Here is a 16,031-nt window from a genome sequence, read left to right as displayed (position 1 = left end):
AAAGTGCTCGGTGTGCTAGATATCTTTTTTTTTTAATTGCTTGGAAACAGGGACAGTAAGCAGCATAAATCAGCTTTTACAGACTCATGAATCCAGCTTAATCACTGATTCTCCCATCATCCTTGTCAGGAAGATAAGTATCATCAAAACTAATTATGTAGATTGATAGAGTAAAAAATGGGGCATATATGATGTAACTATTTCTCAAAACTTTTCAGTTTTCAAAACAGTTACAGTTTTCAATAGAGCTGAATAGTCAGTTTTGCCAAAATTGAAATGTTTCATAAGCATGTCTCTTTCAACAAAATGTTCTACTAGGAAATGAAGAAACACATATTTTTAGATTTTCCCCTCGCACTAATATAAAAAAAAGTAGATAGTCCCAATGTAATTTTTTTGTTTTAAATTTCACTGGAGATGTCAAAATTTTACTTTCCCGTTCTGATTCAGATCATACTTTTATTTTCCCTATGGAGTATGTATGCCAGTTCCCAATCAGCATTACCTACAACTTCTGCTGAGTTGCAGGAGGAATGAGCTAGGTCCAGAGAGGTTATTTTTGCCTCCTGGCAAGGTCACAGGATGAGTTGCTGACAGGACCAAGCATCTACCTTCTAGCTGCATGCAGTAACTGCTAGACAACTTTACTACTGGCCAGTTTTCTTTCTGCTTCTCTGTGTAATGGAAAGAGACAAGCCCTTTGTGAAACAGAAAATAAATTTATCAGAGAACTCGTGATCAGCGGCAAGATGACAGGGAAAAGCAACTGGGGAGTGCCCTGGGAGCCACATTTTTGGAGCGGCTGCTAGACATGTGGCTAGAGTGGCCCTGGAGAAGAGGAAGTAGGAACAAGCTGGAAGAGGAGCTGGGGAGCAAGGAGCAGTGTCCTGGGACCAGGGCCATCTGGTGGGGCTCTCCCATCCCTGAAGAACTGACAGGGAGTCAGCAATAGAGCTCTGAGAGCTCTGTTTAGCTGAGAGACCTGGTTGTGAGAATATCATGAAGAGAAGCGGTGGGGGAGTGGGAACTCTGCTGGAGATGGGCCAGCCTGAAACATGTGGCTGAGCCCATTGAGTGAGTCGCTTTAAGTTTTTTTTTTCCCCTTTCTACTGTTTTTGTGCAGCATGAGTGGGCGAAAAGGGGAAGTGGGTCCGAGAGCCGGAGACCCTTCCCAAAGAATAAAAAGGGATAAAGACCAAGTTGGTCAATTAACCTTGCTGGACAAAGGGCAAGGGCCAGGGGCAGGTTTTTTTTCTTTGCTTCTTTTTTTTTGATAAGTGATTATCCCCACAATGGGTGGGCAAACCCTCTCCAAGGGACAGAGGACACCAAGTTACCCAAACTCATGCGAAACTTACCTGTGGCTGAAAAAAAGTCCAGTAGTCCACGCTGTCCCATTCTGTTAAGGTAGGCAGTAATGAAAATCATGAATCTAGAAGATAAAAGAAGAAAATAAAGCAAAATTGCCTGGGAAGACCTAAAAGTGTATGTGGTGGCACATAACATCTGGGTGGCAGTAGGAAGGGGTGTAGGGGAGGTTGGAGCCCTAGAAGAAAGTCCAGTGTGTTTGCCGTTGACCAACTGTGGTGAAAACAAACACCTCCTGATCATTTACTTCAAAGAAACACCAAGATTTGGCAGGCAAGAGTCAGGACTCACCACCATGGATAACAGGCAAGCGATTGTGAGACACTCGAGTCAGGGCAGGGAAGGTGCTGGGCAGCCAGATGTGTAGACCTATTGGGGCTAAACCTGTACAAAGTGGTGCATTGGCCAGGAACTCAACAACAGCCTAAGGGAAGCCAGAAACATGGACCTCTCAGTGGGGGTGATGAGAGGCCCAGAACCCCTTCAACAAACCTTGCATTTGGTGGGCCAGTTGTTACAACAACCCCAGCAGCAACAGGTGACATGTCAGATTGCCCTAGATGAAAAATGGATGCAGCAACAGGCATGGGTACAGAGGAACCAGGTTGAACTGAAAGCCCCCAGATGGTACCACAGGACAACCCAAAAGCCTTTTTGGAAAGTATTGAGTGGGCAGCTTTGGCTTTGGAGTTGGACCGGAGCTGCTGAGCAGGACAGTTAGACATGCTCTTGATCAGGCGGGCGCAAGCCACCTATCAGGAAATGCTTCGCAGGGAAGCCATCGATAATGATAAAGTAAAGAAGGAAATCGTGTATCATCTGGATATCAACCCGTAGAGGTACTGGCATTCTTTCCGAGCAAGGAAGAAGAAAGAGGAGGAATCTCCAAGAATCTTGTTTCAGCATCTGGCGGACCTGCTGAAAAAATGGTTGAAACCACAGGAGGTTTCCAAGGTCGACAACTGCAACCAGGTCTTGCTGGAACAATTTATCCTTGATCTGAATGAGAGTACGCAGCAGTGGGTGCAGTGTCACCATCCAAAGTTATTGGCAGAGGCACTACGTCTAGCCAAGGACTCTGACAGTGCCCAAGGTGAAAACACCCAGGAGAAAGGGCTAAAGGGAGGACCGAATTCCAGGCTACATGAAACAGAACAGAAAGAAACCCAAAAAGTTTGCTAGGTCCAGAGTGCCTCAGTGATTTGCTTCCAGTGTGGAAAGGCGGGACACATAGCAAGGAAGTGTAACAGTACTCCCCCCCCCCCAACAGTCCCGCAATCAGGGGAATCACATTTTGAAGCATGGGCGTACCAGTCCGATCTGAGGGACAATGGACATGTAGAGCTGCTGGATTGCAGCGTAGGCAAAACCAGTTGGGATGGAAAGAAATTGAACCCCACGGTGTGGACCAGTGTTGGGGGCAAGAAGGTACTAGCCATTATTGATATGGGCTGTGCCCAGATGTTGATTTGGGCCGATATGGCCCCTGACGGCTGGGCCCAGGAGGCAACAGCAGTGAAGATGGTCTGCATGCACGGACAACCCTCTATGTACCCCTGAAGGAAGTAATGGGTAAAAGTGCTTAATGTGGCAAGGGAGATGGCCATTGGCATAGTGGATGATCTACTATATCTGATGGTACTGGACTGTGACCGGGCTGAAATTTACCAGGTCCTAGATGTTGTAAGAGCTCAGGGTGAGAGCTGCCTTGGACTGGCAGGGGAGCAACTGGACTTACTTGTGGAATTAAAGAATTAAATCAAAATTGCCTGGGAAGACCTAAAAGTATATGCGGTGGTGCACAACATCTGGGTGGCACTAGAAAGGGATTTAGGGGAGGTTGGAGCCCTAGAAGAAAGTCCAGTGTGTTTGTCATTGACCAACCGTGGTGAAAGCGAACACCTCCTGATCATTTACTCCAAAGGAAAACCAAGACATGGCAGACAAGAGTCGGGATTCACCACCCTGGAACAGGGAAGTGATTGTAAGACACTCAAGCAGTGCAGGGGAGGTGCTGGGCAGCCAGATGCATAGACCCTTTACTAGGAATCAGCATGAAGACTGTAGTAGACAGGCAAGTGGAACAAGGAATCTCTTCATATATACAACTTCCGCGGCGGGAGGAGCGCGGCGGAGCCCCTGGCCCCGCTCCCTCCCTGGCCCAGGCCAGGGCAGCGCTGCCCTCGCGCCCCATTCCTTGCCGCGGGGCAGGGCACGGACACTGGGTGCCGGGTGGCCGCAGAGGCCCCGAGGGCTCCCGCTGAGCCCGGCTTCCGGGGCTGCAGCGGCAGAGGGAGCCAGCCTCGCTCCTCGCTCCCTGCGGCGAGGCCGACCCGGGGACGCTCCACGCCGCTCCGCTCCGCGCCCGCCCGCCCGCCCGCGCGCACCCCCGGCCCCGAGCCAGCAGCAGGAGGCGGCGCCTGGCTCCTGCCCCGCCCCGCCCCGCCCCGGCCCAATGGCGGAGCGGCTGGCTCTGGGTGACGCGGCTCTGCAGGCCCCGCCCGGCCGCGCGGGTCTCCCCGAGCCCGACGGGGGAGCGCGGACTCGGGGCGGGAGCGCTGCCGCGGCGGTCCTGGCGCGCCCTGCGACCCGGGGGTAGGGGCTCCCGGCTCGGCTCCGCCGCCTGCTGCAGCCGGGCCCGGCCCATGGCGTAGCCGCGGCGCTGCAGTCCTGCCGCGCACGGAAAGTTGCTGCCGCTTCCTCCGACTGACCCGCGCGGAGGTACGGCCGGGCCGGGGGCTGCTGGGCGCTACGCGGGAGCGGCCGGGGCCGGCGGGAGGCGCAGAGCGAGCTGTCGCAGTAGAGGCATCCCCGGCAGGACAGGACAGGACAGGGCGGTCGGGGCCGCCGCGCCCCCCCCTGCCAGCTGTCAGCAGCCGCGCGGGGCCGGGGCCGGGGCCGGGGCCGGGGCCGGGGCCGCTCGGGGCGGTGTCACTGAGGCGCAGCTCTCGTCCCGGCCGCCTCGCTCCTCCGACGGCGGCGGCTGAGCCGAGCTGCCCGCGGGCGCGTCCGCTGCTTTGTCACCGAGTCTCCGCGCGGCCTCCTCCGCGTCTCGTCCTCCCCAGGCCCAGGCAGGCTGCCTCCTCCGGGTAGGACCCGCCGGGTGAATCCCATCGTGGCTCCGGGCACGCGGCAGTCTCTTGTGGGGACTGCGGCAGTCCAGCCCTGTCTGTGCAAGGCAGTGCAGGAAGTAGGCGGCAGGTGCTGGCTACAGGTGTTGTTAAGACTTATAGGATTCAGACCTTTTCCCTTCGGGGAAGGTGAGGAGGTGTCTGTCCACAGAAACCTGCTGTCCAGGCACCACCGCGGTGCCATCACCTCACCGCTGAATTTTAGTTGCTGGGTTCTTTCTTTTCATCTAGCCTTGCCCTGTGAAGTGGCTTGGTGTTTGGTGTGGCATGAAGATAAGAGAAATACCAATAACATGCTGCGTGGACATCCTTTAATTGCCATTGCCACTGAAAAATGCTACTAGCCTTTTGGTTGTGGAAGATGCATGGCTTTTCTGGCTGCTTGTTTGGTAATGGAATTACACTTGTATACTCGGTACAACTTCACAAGTAATTGCCACTTTTATAAACAGTGCTAAGCAAAGCAGTCCATGCAGTTGACTTGAGTCAAATGTAAATAAAACACATTCTTTTTGCCCTTTCACTACTTGACTTATGTAAATATTTCCAAAGTTTTGTAACTTCAAGTTGAGTCATATTAAAAGATGTTTGCGGCTGTTCTCAGAAGAACAGAATTCCTGCAGAGTTGTTAATAGAAAGGGGTTTCAAGCTTATATTTATGCACATTTCTACTCACCCCCCCTTTCAGGTTTCACGCTATTAGGTTGATAAAACCTATATTATTTCTCAGTGGCTCAACTTGTATTAAGTCATGGTTATTTATTTCGATTTAACTCTTACTATGCATTGTCTTGTTTTTCAGCAAGCATTTATCAGTATAATGTAGCTGGTCTCGCAAGTATTTTGATAGGGGGCTGTTGCTTCTTGCATTCAGGCAGTCAGTGATCTGTGCATCAATAAAATCAAACTAACTTTTTTCCCTTAGTCAGAAAAAAGTTGTCCTGTGGCTTCTGTGTTTTTACAAATTTAAATATATGTATTTACTTTTCTTTTGGGGATCAAGGTTTGCTTGAGTAAACTCACTGAGGCTCAGTCCTGATAAGACTGAGAGAATTCTGGTTGATGTGAATGATATTGGTGTCTCTACTTCAAGCCTCTGTTTTGCATCCAGTTGGAGTCTAAGCTGCTTTTAGGGGCTTGGAAAACAGCAGTGCTGAGGACTGCTTTTAAGAAACTCATCTTAGAGCTACCCACTAACTATCCTTAGTGCAAAATGCAGATATTTGTTTATTTAATATCTTTTTCTGCAAAGAGCACTTTATACCTGTTCTGTAGTATTTGCTGAATCTCAGAGGAACTTGGGGTACTTGTTTGTTTTAAACAGAACTATATGGCTTTAATTTATCAAAATATCACAAGCACTGTAGAGAGAACTTTTGTCTGTTTTGGACTATTCAAATGTACGTTGTAATGCTGTAGATAGTTTGTATTCCATCCATCATCCTGGCAGCTGTTATAATGTATAATAGATATGTATCTGCCTCCAGCTGCCCCCCCCCCTCCCCTCCATTAAATCAAGGAAATTTAGCTTGTATTTGCTATATAGATCCCATAGAATCTATAGAGAGAGAATATAAGAGAGCTAAATTTCCTTGGTTTAATCAGGAGGGGGCTGGAGGCAGAGTTATTTCCTTGAAGGAAGAACCCTTCATTCTGAAACCTGCTTTCCCCAAATGTTTATGATGGCCCCACTTTGTTTACCTTGAGGACACCCTGCATAGTTTCTCTTTTCTGTAAGGCTTTCTGTAGCAACCTGAGTAGAGAGAGGTAGTTATCTGTGTTTTTGTCTGGGTTTAATGGCCAATAGGAGAGTGAGCAGTAGTTTGGCCGCTGGTTCTAGTAATATATTGTTTTATCTTTTGTATGCTCAGATCCTCAAATCATCAGATCATGTGAACAAGTAATTTTAAAAATGGGATGAGCATAGATCCATCTAACAGACACAACTTCCATTTTTATTTTTCTGTTGCAACAAAACGTCTTTGAATACCAGCATCCTCCAATGATGTAAAGCTCTCAGAAAGCGTTTGTAAGTTAGTTGCAAAACCAGCAGGGGGAACACAGAACACTGTTAGTTACATTTTGGACCTGTGGGTTTTGATAGTGTTTCTTTAAAGGGTGAACTTTAGTCCGCGTGACAAAATTGCACTGTACTGATTATTAAATGTTTTGCTTTTTTAATGCAGGGGCCTGAATCCAGCGCGGCCTGGCACAGGCACATATTTTACAAATCTCCTTCAGGTTAGTATATGTGTAAATCAGGGTTGAATTTGGTCTATGTATTTAAGACACTGAAGTGAAATTATTCTTTTAACATGTTTGAAGGTTAGGTATTCAAAACTGAAGTGGTATATTATGACTAATTACCTAAAGGATTTGATTTGGATGATGGTAACATACTTTTACCTATTGCTGTTTTGTCTTTGTTATTCAAAGTAGTATAGCAGCAATCCTGTATATAGAGCTTTAAGTTGCCAAGGAATTGTAGCTGCCTAAACTATTTTTGCTGTATAAGATTGCCACATGGTTCTCACCACAGAAGTGAATATTGTTGGATACCAATCAATCCTTTAATATTTAGAAGGATAGTTAATGTCCTTGCCTTATTAGTTTGTCAAAGACTAGCCAACTCTCTTAGCATCATTCAACAATAATTTTCCAATATTTTCTGTATTGGTTTTACTTGTTGACTGCCTGTTCTTTAAATACTAAAGTATGTTATTTTTGATGACTGGTATGGGCCCCTGTCACTGTTGGTGCATTCAGTTAGGAAAGACTTGGAGCCAAATGAGGTCCCCAGTTGGCTATGTGATGGCAGGTTCAGGACCCAAACACAGAATGAATGTGGCAAAGAATGAGTCTTCCCCAACTTCAGTACCCAAGTGCTTTCTTATTTCAGAAGGTCACATGTTTGTCATCATTTCCTTTTGAGTCCTATCAAATGCTGGAAGGCAGCGAGTAGATTCAAAAGGATCAATAGTGTATTTGCCTTCAAATTCTGCCATTGCTTATATCACACTTCTATCTTTTTTTAATGTTTGTTGTGCCTCATAGGGAAAGATTCAATGCTTTTTGTGCTTAGCACTTCCTAAGAAACTGATTCACTGAGATGTGAAAGTAACATACATTATAAATACAAATTTAGGGTTTTCCATCTTTAATGGTATTTTAACATAGCTTTTAAGGATAATTTTATTACCTTGTAATACTTTTATCTAAAGATTCAGCTTTATGCTAAATGTATTCCTGATGATCAAATGATCTGACTCTAGACAATTTCTCCAGAGCACTATACAGCATTCTGCAATCTTCAGATTTTGAAATACCATTGTAGTAGGCTGATAAGGACTTTAATTCCAAAAGGTGTATGAATACAATAAATATGGGGTTACTTCTTCCAGGGCTATAATATATCTGAAGACTAACAAATGCATGCTAGCGTCTAACAGTTTCAGTTGTATATTATGATCAGGGATCCTGGTTTTCTCTGTTTAAAAGTTGCAAATTCTCTGATTAAAACCCCCCAAATCTCAGATTAAAAAACTCCCAAATCCATGTTTTTCTGCGATTAAAATAAAACTCCACTAATTTTATATATATGGGTTGGCACGGGATATATATCACAAAGTTTTATTGATATATTTACAATTTTAAAGCAATTTGGAAGTCTACCAGTAGCTCAGTCATTATAATAAAATAAATTCTAAGTACCTATATATATTGGTGTTTGATTTTGGTTTTATTTATCATGGAAAATCAGAGCTTCCCCTTCACTCACCATGATGAAGGTCCAGCTGTAGCTGTCCCCTCACTACTTTGTGGTGCTGAGCAGCCCTGATATGCTGGTGCCCTGCTGCCCAAATCAATGTCCCTCACTCCCAACCCCAGGCCCTGGCCCTGCTGGTGCCCCACATTCCTGACCCATAGTCCCTTGCCCACCCTGGTGCCCCTCACTCCTAAGCCACAGCTCCCCTAGCCCTGCTGGTGCCCACCCCCCACCCCCGACCCTACTGGAGAGGGTCCCCAGTTGCCTTTGTCTCACATGGGCCAGAGTGTGGTGGCTGCAGAGTTCGACTCGTGCAGGTGGCAGTAGAGCAAATCTGGCTCTGGCGCAGGTTGGAGGAAGGAGAAGCACCCTGTGAACCCCTTGCCATGGGCTGGGGCTCCCATGCCATGCCAAGTGGTATGGCCACATTGCCTCCTGGCCAGTGTCTCCTGGTTGTTCTGCCCTTGTGAATGTGGGCACTGGCCTCGGTGCTTCTGGCCCACCCATGCAGCTCCGTGCTGCCCCGAAGAGTGCCTTGCCTCCTTTCACCGCTGGAGGGGCAGGTGCTTCACCCCACCCTGTCACTGCCCCAGCACCTGGACATCTTCCCCCAGCACTAGCAGGCACCCCCCGCCACCCCCCCTCCCCCCCACACACTCACACTCTCTCTCTCTCTCTCTCTCTGTGCTTGGACAGTCCCCAAGCCTTGGCCCTCCAACCTCCACACCCCTTGACAGCCTGCAAGGGGAAACCTGTGGTTTCCCATGGTTTTCTCCTTTAAGGAGGAAAATCCGTGTTTTTTTCTTTTAAAGGGTAAAACCCGTGGTTTTTCCTTTCAAAGGAGAAAATCTGTTTTTTTTCCACAGCAGATACAAAACTTGTATCCTTGATTATCACTGAGCATACTTCAGTCCATTAGTAGTAGCACATAACTGTATAATTCCACATTTACGTGATAGATAGCATTCAGTAGACCAGCTCACCTTATAATATAACAGTAGCAATTAGGTTTATGATAGTCATACTGAAACAAATGAATACAACTCTGGAAGTCTGGACTTCAGAGCAGTTTTTTAGTTTCTTTCCATTCCAAAATTTCTATTACTCTTTTTTTAGTGACATAAGCAATTAGAAGGAATAATCCTTTATGTTGGTATGTATTCAATGTCTTTGATTTGTAGAGGTAAGCTGCCCTGAGCTTTGCGTTGAGGATGGTAGCATATGCATCTAATAAATACTAGTAGTAATAAAATTAAGATTTTTTTTTATATAGCACTAAAAGTCTAGCGATTAATTTAATATTTAAGTCTATTAAGACATGCAAGTTAATGACAGTATTTATAATGAAATAATAGCATTTGATTGTTTTACTGGAAACTGTGAGTAGCAGCATTGTTTCACATATGCTTTTTGTGAATACTACTTCTAAATGGATGGTCCTGAGTTCTCTTTTTTTTGCTGTTGCCAAAATGTATTTACTGCATCAAGAATATTTGTAATAATAGCTATCCGCTCTGGTCCTGTAAGTAATAAAAATTATTCCAGCCAAGATATGTTTCACAGAAAAAAAAGAATAAAATGTAAGTTTTGAAGAAAGTCAGCTGAGTGAAGAGTTGATTTTAAATAGATAAAAAAGGTTCTATTCAAGGTCACATTTTGAGATTCCAGGAGAATGGCTTATCTAAAGGTCATGATCTGAAACTGGTTAAAACTTTGGACTAATACATGTAGGTTGTTTTCCTGTAGACAAATGAAGTGAGGACCACAAGCTGCATAGTCATTCTGCTGATGGTAAGAAAATATGGATATTTATTTAAGGCTTATTTTATTATCCACTGCATTTTCTATAGATATTGGTGGTGGTTCTTTGTGAGAGTCAAGGGCAGTCAAGACTCTGTGTGGATGGGCCAGGCAGCAAGGCACATGGCAGCACCTGCTGCTTTCAAAGCAGCAGCAGTAAGGCATGGAGACACGGAGCAGAGGCTGAGACCAGCTTGCAGCTGCGGCCTGCCTTCACCCGTGCAAAGGTCAGGGGCCACATGCCCTCCCGCCCAACCCTTGGCTGCCCAGTGCTGTGCCTCTGGAGGAGCCACTGGGCTCTGATTATTCCACGATCTGGCCGGGCCAGGGCCCCAGTCACGGTGCATGGGGGCTGGGCCAGGTGGGACAATCCCCACAGTGCAGGAGGGAGTGCGCTAGGGGAGGGGTGAATGATTTGCCCTTCCCCTACCTCACTTTCTCCTGCACTGTGGAGGTCTCGATCTGTCTTCCTGCTAAGCCCATGGAAATAAAAAAAAAATTAAAAGAAACTTGCCTGCCTGTGGTTGGGCCGGCTGTGATCCTGTCTGCAAGTGCGCAGGGTAGCTCAGCATGACTGCCCCCCCCGCCGTAGGACCCTGTGGCCAGGCTACCCTAAGGCAATGCCTACTGCTGCCCTGTGTTGGGGGGGGAGGCGGGGGCCGAGCCCTGTTAGCCCCCCACTTCTGCTGCCTATGTGCAGGGGGCCCCTTAGCTGCAGGGCCCCCTGTGGCCGCAGCTTTCGCAGTATAGGACAGACGGACCCTGAATTTGTCCACATCCTCTCTATAGTGGGGGCCCCAAAACTGGACACAGAACTCCCAATGAAACCTTACCAATACCAAATAGAGGGGAATAATCACTTCCTTTGATTTGCTGGCAACACTCCTACTAATGCAGTCCAGTATGCCATTAGCTTTCTTCTCAACAAGGACACGCTGCTGGCTCGTATTGATCTTATTGTCCCTGAAACTCCCAGGTCCTTTTCTGCAGAGCTGCTATTTAGCCTGTCAGTCCCAGGCCTGTATTGGTGCATGGGACTGTCCCATCCTAAGTGCAGGACTTTGCACTTGTCCTTACTGAGCTCATGAGATTTCTTTTGGTCCAGTCCTCCAGTTTGTCTAGCCTTACCCTCCAGTGTATCTACTACTTCCCACAGCTTGGCGTCACCTGCAAATTTGTCCAGAGTGCACTCCATCCTATCTTCCAGGTTGTTGATGAAACTATTGAGCAAATGGCCCCAGGACTGACCCTGAGGCACTCCACTTGATACTGGCCTCCAACTAGACATTGAGACATTGCTTACTACCCTTTGAGCCTGATTATCTAGCCAGTTTTCTGTCCACCTTACAGCCCATCCATGCAACCCATACTTCCATAGCTTGCTTGCTTGTTTCCTTAGCTTGCCTTCTTCTCTCCCCTCCCCATTCCTCCCCCTTCTTGCACTAAGGTGGGCAGACCATGCTCCAGCAACAACAGTCAGTTTTCTAAGACCCCAGAGCAGGTAAAAGTTATCTTTTCCCGCCCCTCCTTCCCTTCTTTGTTCAGAGGCATGTCGCCTCGCCTCCCTTCCTCACTTCTTTCCCCACATGCTGTTGCTGTTGTTTCCAGGGAAACTCCAGAGCTGCTTCTGCCCACTCCAGTTGGGCTTCACAGTGGCTGGGCTCAGCCTGCGAGAGAGGTGGGGTTGGGCAGGGTTCCCCCTCCCTGTGCCTGTGCTGGGGCTGGTGGAGAACACCTGAGGAGACCAGACAGGAAGGGAAACCCCACATGCTACCCCCACTGTCTTGAGCTGAGCCCAACCCCCCATGCAGACCACTTGCACTGGGCAGCAGTAGCTCTGGAGTCTCCTCTTGCCCTGGGTTCAGTGAGGACAGCAGCACTGAGGGGCAGAGGGAGGGGATGTGCCTCTGAGCACAGAGGGGAATTCTTACCTTTGGATACTTAAGTCCCTTGCTTCTGCTCCAGCAGCATGGTCAGAAGGCGGTGTGTGGCTGCATCACTGTCCCTTCCTGGATCCATCCCTGTTTCTGAGTATTGCTTCATGGTATGCAGGATGTAAATAAAGCCTGGAGAGGCTCATGGACTCTTTGCAATCTCCCCTTTCCCCCCTAATCATTACAAGTTACGTAATATCCAGGGTCTTTTATTGTCTTTGTGGCTAAATTTAGTGTAAAGCAATAAGATGTTTATCTTCCTATGACCTGGTACGTTAAATGGAAATATGTGGACTTCAGATTCAGAGTGGTATGTGCAGGTGATGCATTTAAAATTGAACCAAATCCTTATAGCCCTTGAAGACCATTTTGAAATGTGCCCTTATGCCATGTTAATTATAAGAGCAAATATCTTGCTTCAGTCAAAATGTGCTTCTTAGCCCAATTAAACTATTAAAATGATTATTTGGCAGACTTAGTGAGAGGATGGATGACTCCTACTCAAAGGGAAGCGCCTTTTGACTCAGCGTTTTACCAAAGTTGCATTACAAGGTCTTCCCTACATGTGTGGGAGAAGTTTCCTATCTCATAAAAGTGCAGTTGAAGATTTAGAGGCTGATCACTAACTGTTAGTAGAAACTTATCTTAATTGTTTTTTTGCTTAACGGCCTGAAGAAACAACCTACCTTCTTTCTAAAGTGTATGTTATTCTAGAGAGCAAAATTGAGAACATGCTGTTCCAAAGTAAAATTTATTTTAATCTCTTCTCTTAAAATGTGTTTTTAATGCTGTTACTTTATAGTTTTAATATTAGTTTATTTCCTAATAATTTTAACCTTTTTATTCAGTCTTCTAACTTCTTTTTCAAAACAACAGTGAGGATGATTTACTTGTAAATGTTTCATCCACTTTTCCTGTTGTTGGTTCTTTGTATGCTAATCTGTGCAGTCTTATTTCATTCTAAAGGGAATATGTTTACTATCCCAGATTTAAATATGACAAGGATTAATGTAGTTAGTTCTCTAGTAAAGAGGTTCTGGATGCTGGATAGGATTTGTCTTAGTTTTCTGCAGTTTTCTTATCTATGAAGGACTAATTGCATCAAGGATTTGTTATGAGGACAGTTTATGTGAGATCTTTAAATCAGGCAGTACCTAGCTAAAGGAATCCTTGGACTGTAGTAGGATTCCAACTTCTTGTGGCTCTGTTTTAAGGCAGGCTACAAAATGATTTTCATTCAAGGTTACAGCAAGTAGTTTTGATATCTATATTTGAGAGATTATCTGTTTGGTTTAGGTGTAGAGTGAGAGATTGAGCCAAGTAAAACTAAGATTAATGGCATTTTGTGTGAGGTACTTGGCAACCTTTATATTTGTGATAAGTAAGATACTCCAATGCCAGGAAAGCTATTCAGTTTCCATATAGAAGCCATACAAAATAAGACAATTAGGCCAAAGAAATGTAAGTTTGAGGAGGAACAATTGTGCCTACTTTGTAGATTGCTAAATTATCTTGCTCATTTCCAAGTCTGTCCTGAAGATTTCTATGTAGTAGCTACTGCAGGTTCTGTTTTTTCTTGTTTCAGGGTAACATTTTCAGAATTGTCAAAGTGACTTTTGACCTCAAGTCCCATATTATAAGATGACATGGGCTTCCATTGCCTTTGAATTAAAATTGCTCTCTCCAGCCTCATTGAAATCTACTTTACTTGGAGCTTAAGTTGGTTTAGGATGTGGGATTTAGGCTTGTGCCTATACAAGAGCAGAAAAGTTGCTCTGATGTGCTATAATTCCAGCACGTTGGAGCAGACTCGATTAATTGAGTCTGCTGGAGTGTGGCACTTACTGTGCTGCAGCAGCCTCCCGCATCTTGCGTGTCAGTGTCCCTGTGCTTCAAAATGGCAATGGGGCACTTTATCTAAAGCTTGTTTGACAAACTTTAGATAAAGCACCCCTGTTACCATTTTGAAGCATGGGGATGCTGATACACAAGACATTCCAGGTGCTTTAATTAGAGCAGTGCTTGGAGCACTCTAATTTATTGATAAATAAACCCCACTCCCAGAGGTCATGTATAAATGCCTTGTTCAAGCACCAGAATTACTCCTGTCGTCTCACTAGATATTGGCTTCTTTCTGTCTCTTTCTTCCTGAACGTTGTACTGGATGAAGAGGAAAGCAAGATGTTTGTTAGTTCATAGACTTTGTTATGTTGCTTACTGACAGACTACCTGAGGATCTTCCAGACATGCTTGGAATTAGTTTAGCAAAGTACTGGATGCCATATCATTGCAGTGCTAGGGGGAACTGAATAATCCAGTGATTTAACACAGGAGGTCTTTTGTAGAGCTGGGAACTGGGAAGTGGTCCCAGATTACTTGCGTCGCAATCTGATTTGTCAAGCACAGATCCCAACATCTCCTTCTTTGTCTTCCGTAAAGATATCATGGCTTATGTTGTTGCTGAAGGAAATTCCAGTTTTAATAGTTATAGCAACAAGTTACATGTGAAGTGTCTGCCACTGCACTCTGTGCTCCATTTTATTTCTGTCAAACTCTTACCCTTAGTGCTGTATACTTTCTTCTCCTTAGAGATTTATGTACAGTAGAACTCCAAACAGTTGTAGTCCAGTCAGCCTTGGGTCCAGTCAGCTGCATGCTACCACATGGCAACTGTGAAAATAAAAAAAAAATACAGTACATATTGATTATTGTTTTAGAATTGCTTTAATGTAATTGTGTTTATACTGTACCAGTACTGGACTGTGTAGTATTTCAGGTTTATGAACAGTTTTAGTGAATGGATCTTTTTGGAGGTTACTGATTGACCACGTGTTCATAACTGCATGCAGGTTGGCCTTAATTAGTGTAGCTGTTTGGCATTCTACTGTACTTTCACAAGTATCATTGTAAAGAGAATGCATGTTCTTCTGTACAGAGACTTTCAGATGCATCCTCTGTAGGACTTTGTGTGCTTTCACCTACCTCTATGCAGAGCTCCATATACTGTTATTTTATGAGGGGCTCTCTTCATTTGTTCTCCACTTTTTCACAGGCTTTTTTAAGTGCCGCTCTCCCACCTGCATTTTTCCTCATTCTCCCAACAAAGAAACCCTCCCCTTTGACCTAAAAGACTTAACTGCCTGGTTCACTCTGCAAAACCTTATTACATGCAGGAGGATGATGGCCTCACTTCTTTTGACTGCCTCTTAACTTTGGGCCTTATCTTCCAATGATTATTCAGCCAAAACTCCCACAGTGTCTGGTTTCATGATTTTACTTTACTGATGTAAATTCACAACTTATTAAAATCAGACAAGAACAAATTTGTGTGGGCTGAAGGGAAATTTGAACGTAGAATGATAGTGAGAATGGCTGTCTCCTGTCCTAACCACATCTTTGTGCCAATTATTTGCAAGATATATGCTATGGTACAGAACTGATTCATTACTTTATCAGGGCTCTGCAAGCAAAAAAGGGTGACATTTTCTAACTCACTTTTAAGAGCTGATTTATGTGTATTTTGTGGCTTCCTGTAATTTGACAGAACGCATTGTAGTACATTAATGTGAAAATAAATAAACAAAATGTTAAAAACAAAAGTCACATGGGAGAGAGGGGGCACAATTGCTAAGTGGCAGAAAACATCTTCCTTTGGCACTCTTCCAGTTCTCATAGCCTTTAGCTTTGACTCGTTGAAATGTCTCACAACAAGCATGGCAACATGTGAACTGTAAGGCATCAGAGTTACTTTTCCCCTGGCTTTTGATTTTTTATGATATTTGCTTTTATTACTTTCCTTATTCCCTGGAAATGAAATTGCTTGCATGCTTGTAAAACAGAATCTGTCTCCTTAATTGTTTATGAATAAGTTACTGTTTAAATTCTGAATGTGAGGATTTATGTACATACCAGTATCTTGGACATAGTCATGAACCTCACAGTAGTATTTGATAGTACTAGTTGCCGGTTTTCCAGTCAGTATATATGCAAATCAAACAGAATTAACACAGTACAAATGTCATCAGCAAAAAA

The 16,031-nt window shown here is 45.2% G+C and overlaps 1 protein-coding gene across 7 annotated transcripts in view; it reads left to right on the top strand.

Annotated features, from left to right (window-relative positions):
* The first annotated feature begins 3,896 nt into the window (after positions 1-3,896).
* The window catches only part of TGFBR3 (transforming growth factor beta receptor 3), a 192,617-nt gene continuing 180,482 nt past the window's right edge, over positions 3,897-16,031 (top strand). For 2 of the 7 annotated variants that reach the window (XM_014599677.3, XM_059728047.1), the window contains exons 1-2: positions 3,897-4,089; positions 6,686-6,740. The gene's annotated coding sequence lies outside the window, so the exon portion shown is untranslated. Of the gene's footprint in view, positions 4,090-6,685; positions 6,741-10,011; positions 10,057-16,031 lie in introns of all 7 variants that reach the window. The other 5 variants (XM_006275072.4, XM_006275071.4, XM_059728046.1 and 2 more) reach the window with 4 other exon arrangements.

The sequence above is a fragment of the Alligator mississippiensis genome, chromosome 5 (genome assembly GCF_030867095.1).
Source record: "Alligator mississippiensis isolate rAllMis1 chromosome 5, rAllMis1, whole genome shotgun sequence".
In the NCBI taxonomy this organism is placed as follows: Eukaryota; Metazoa; Chordata; order Crocodylia; family Alligatoridae; genus Alligator; species Alligator mississippiensis.
This window is presented reverse-complemented; position numbering and strand designations above follow the sequence as displayed.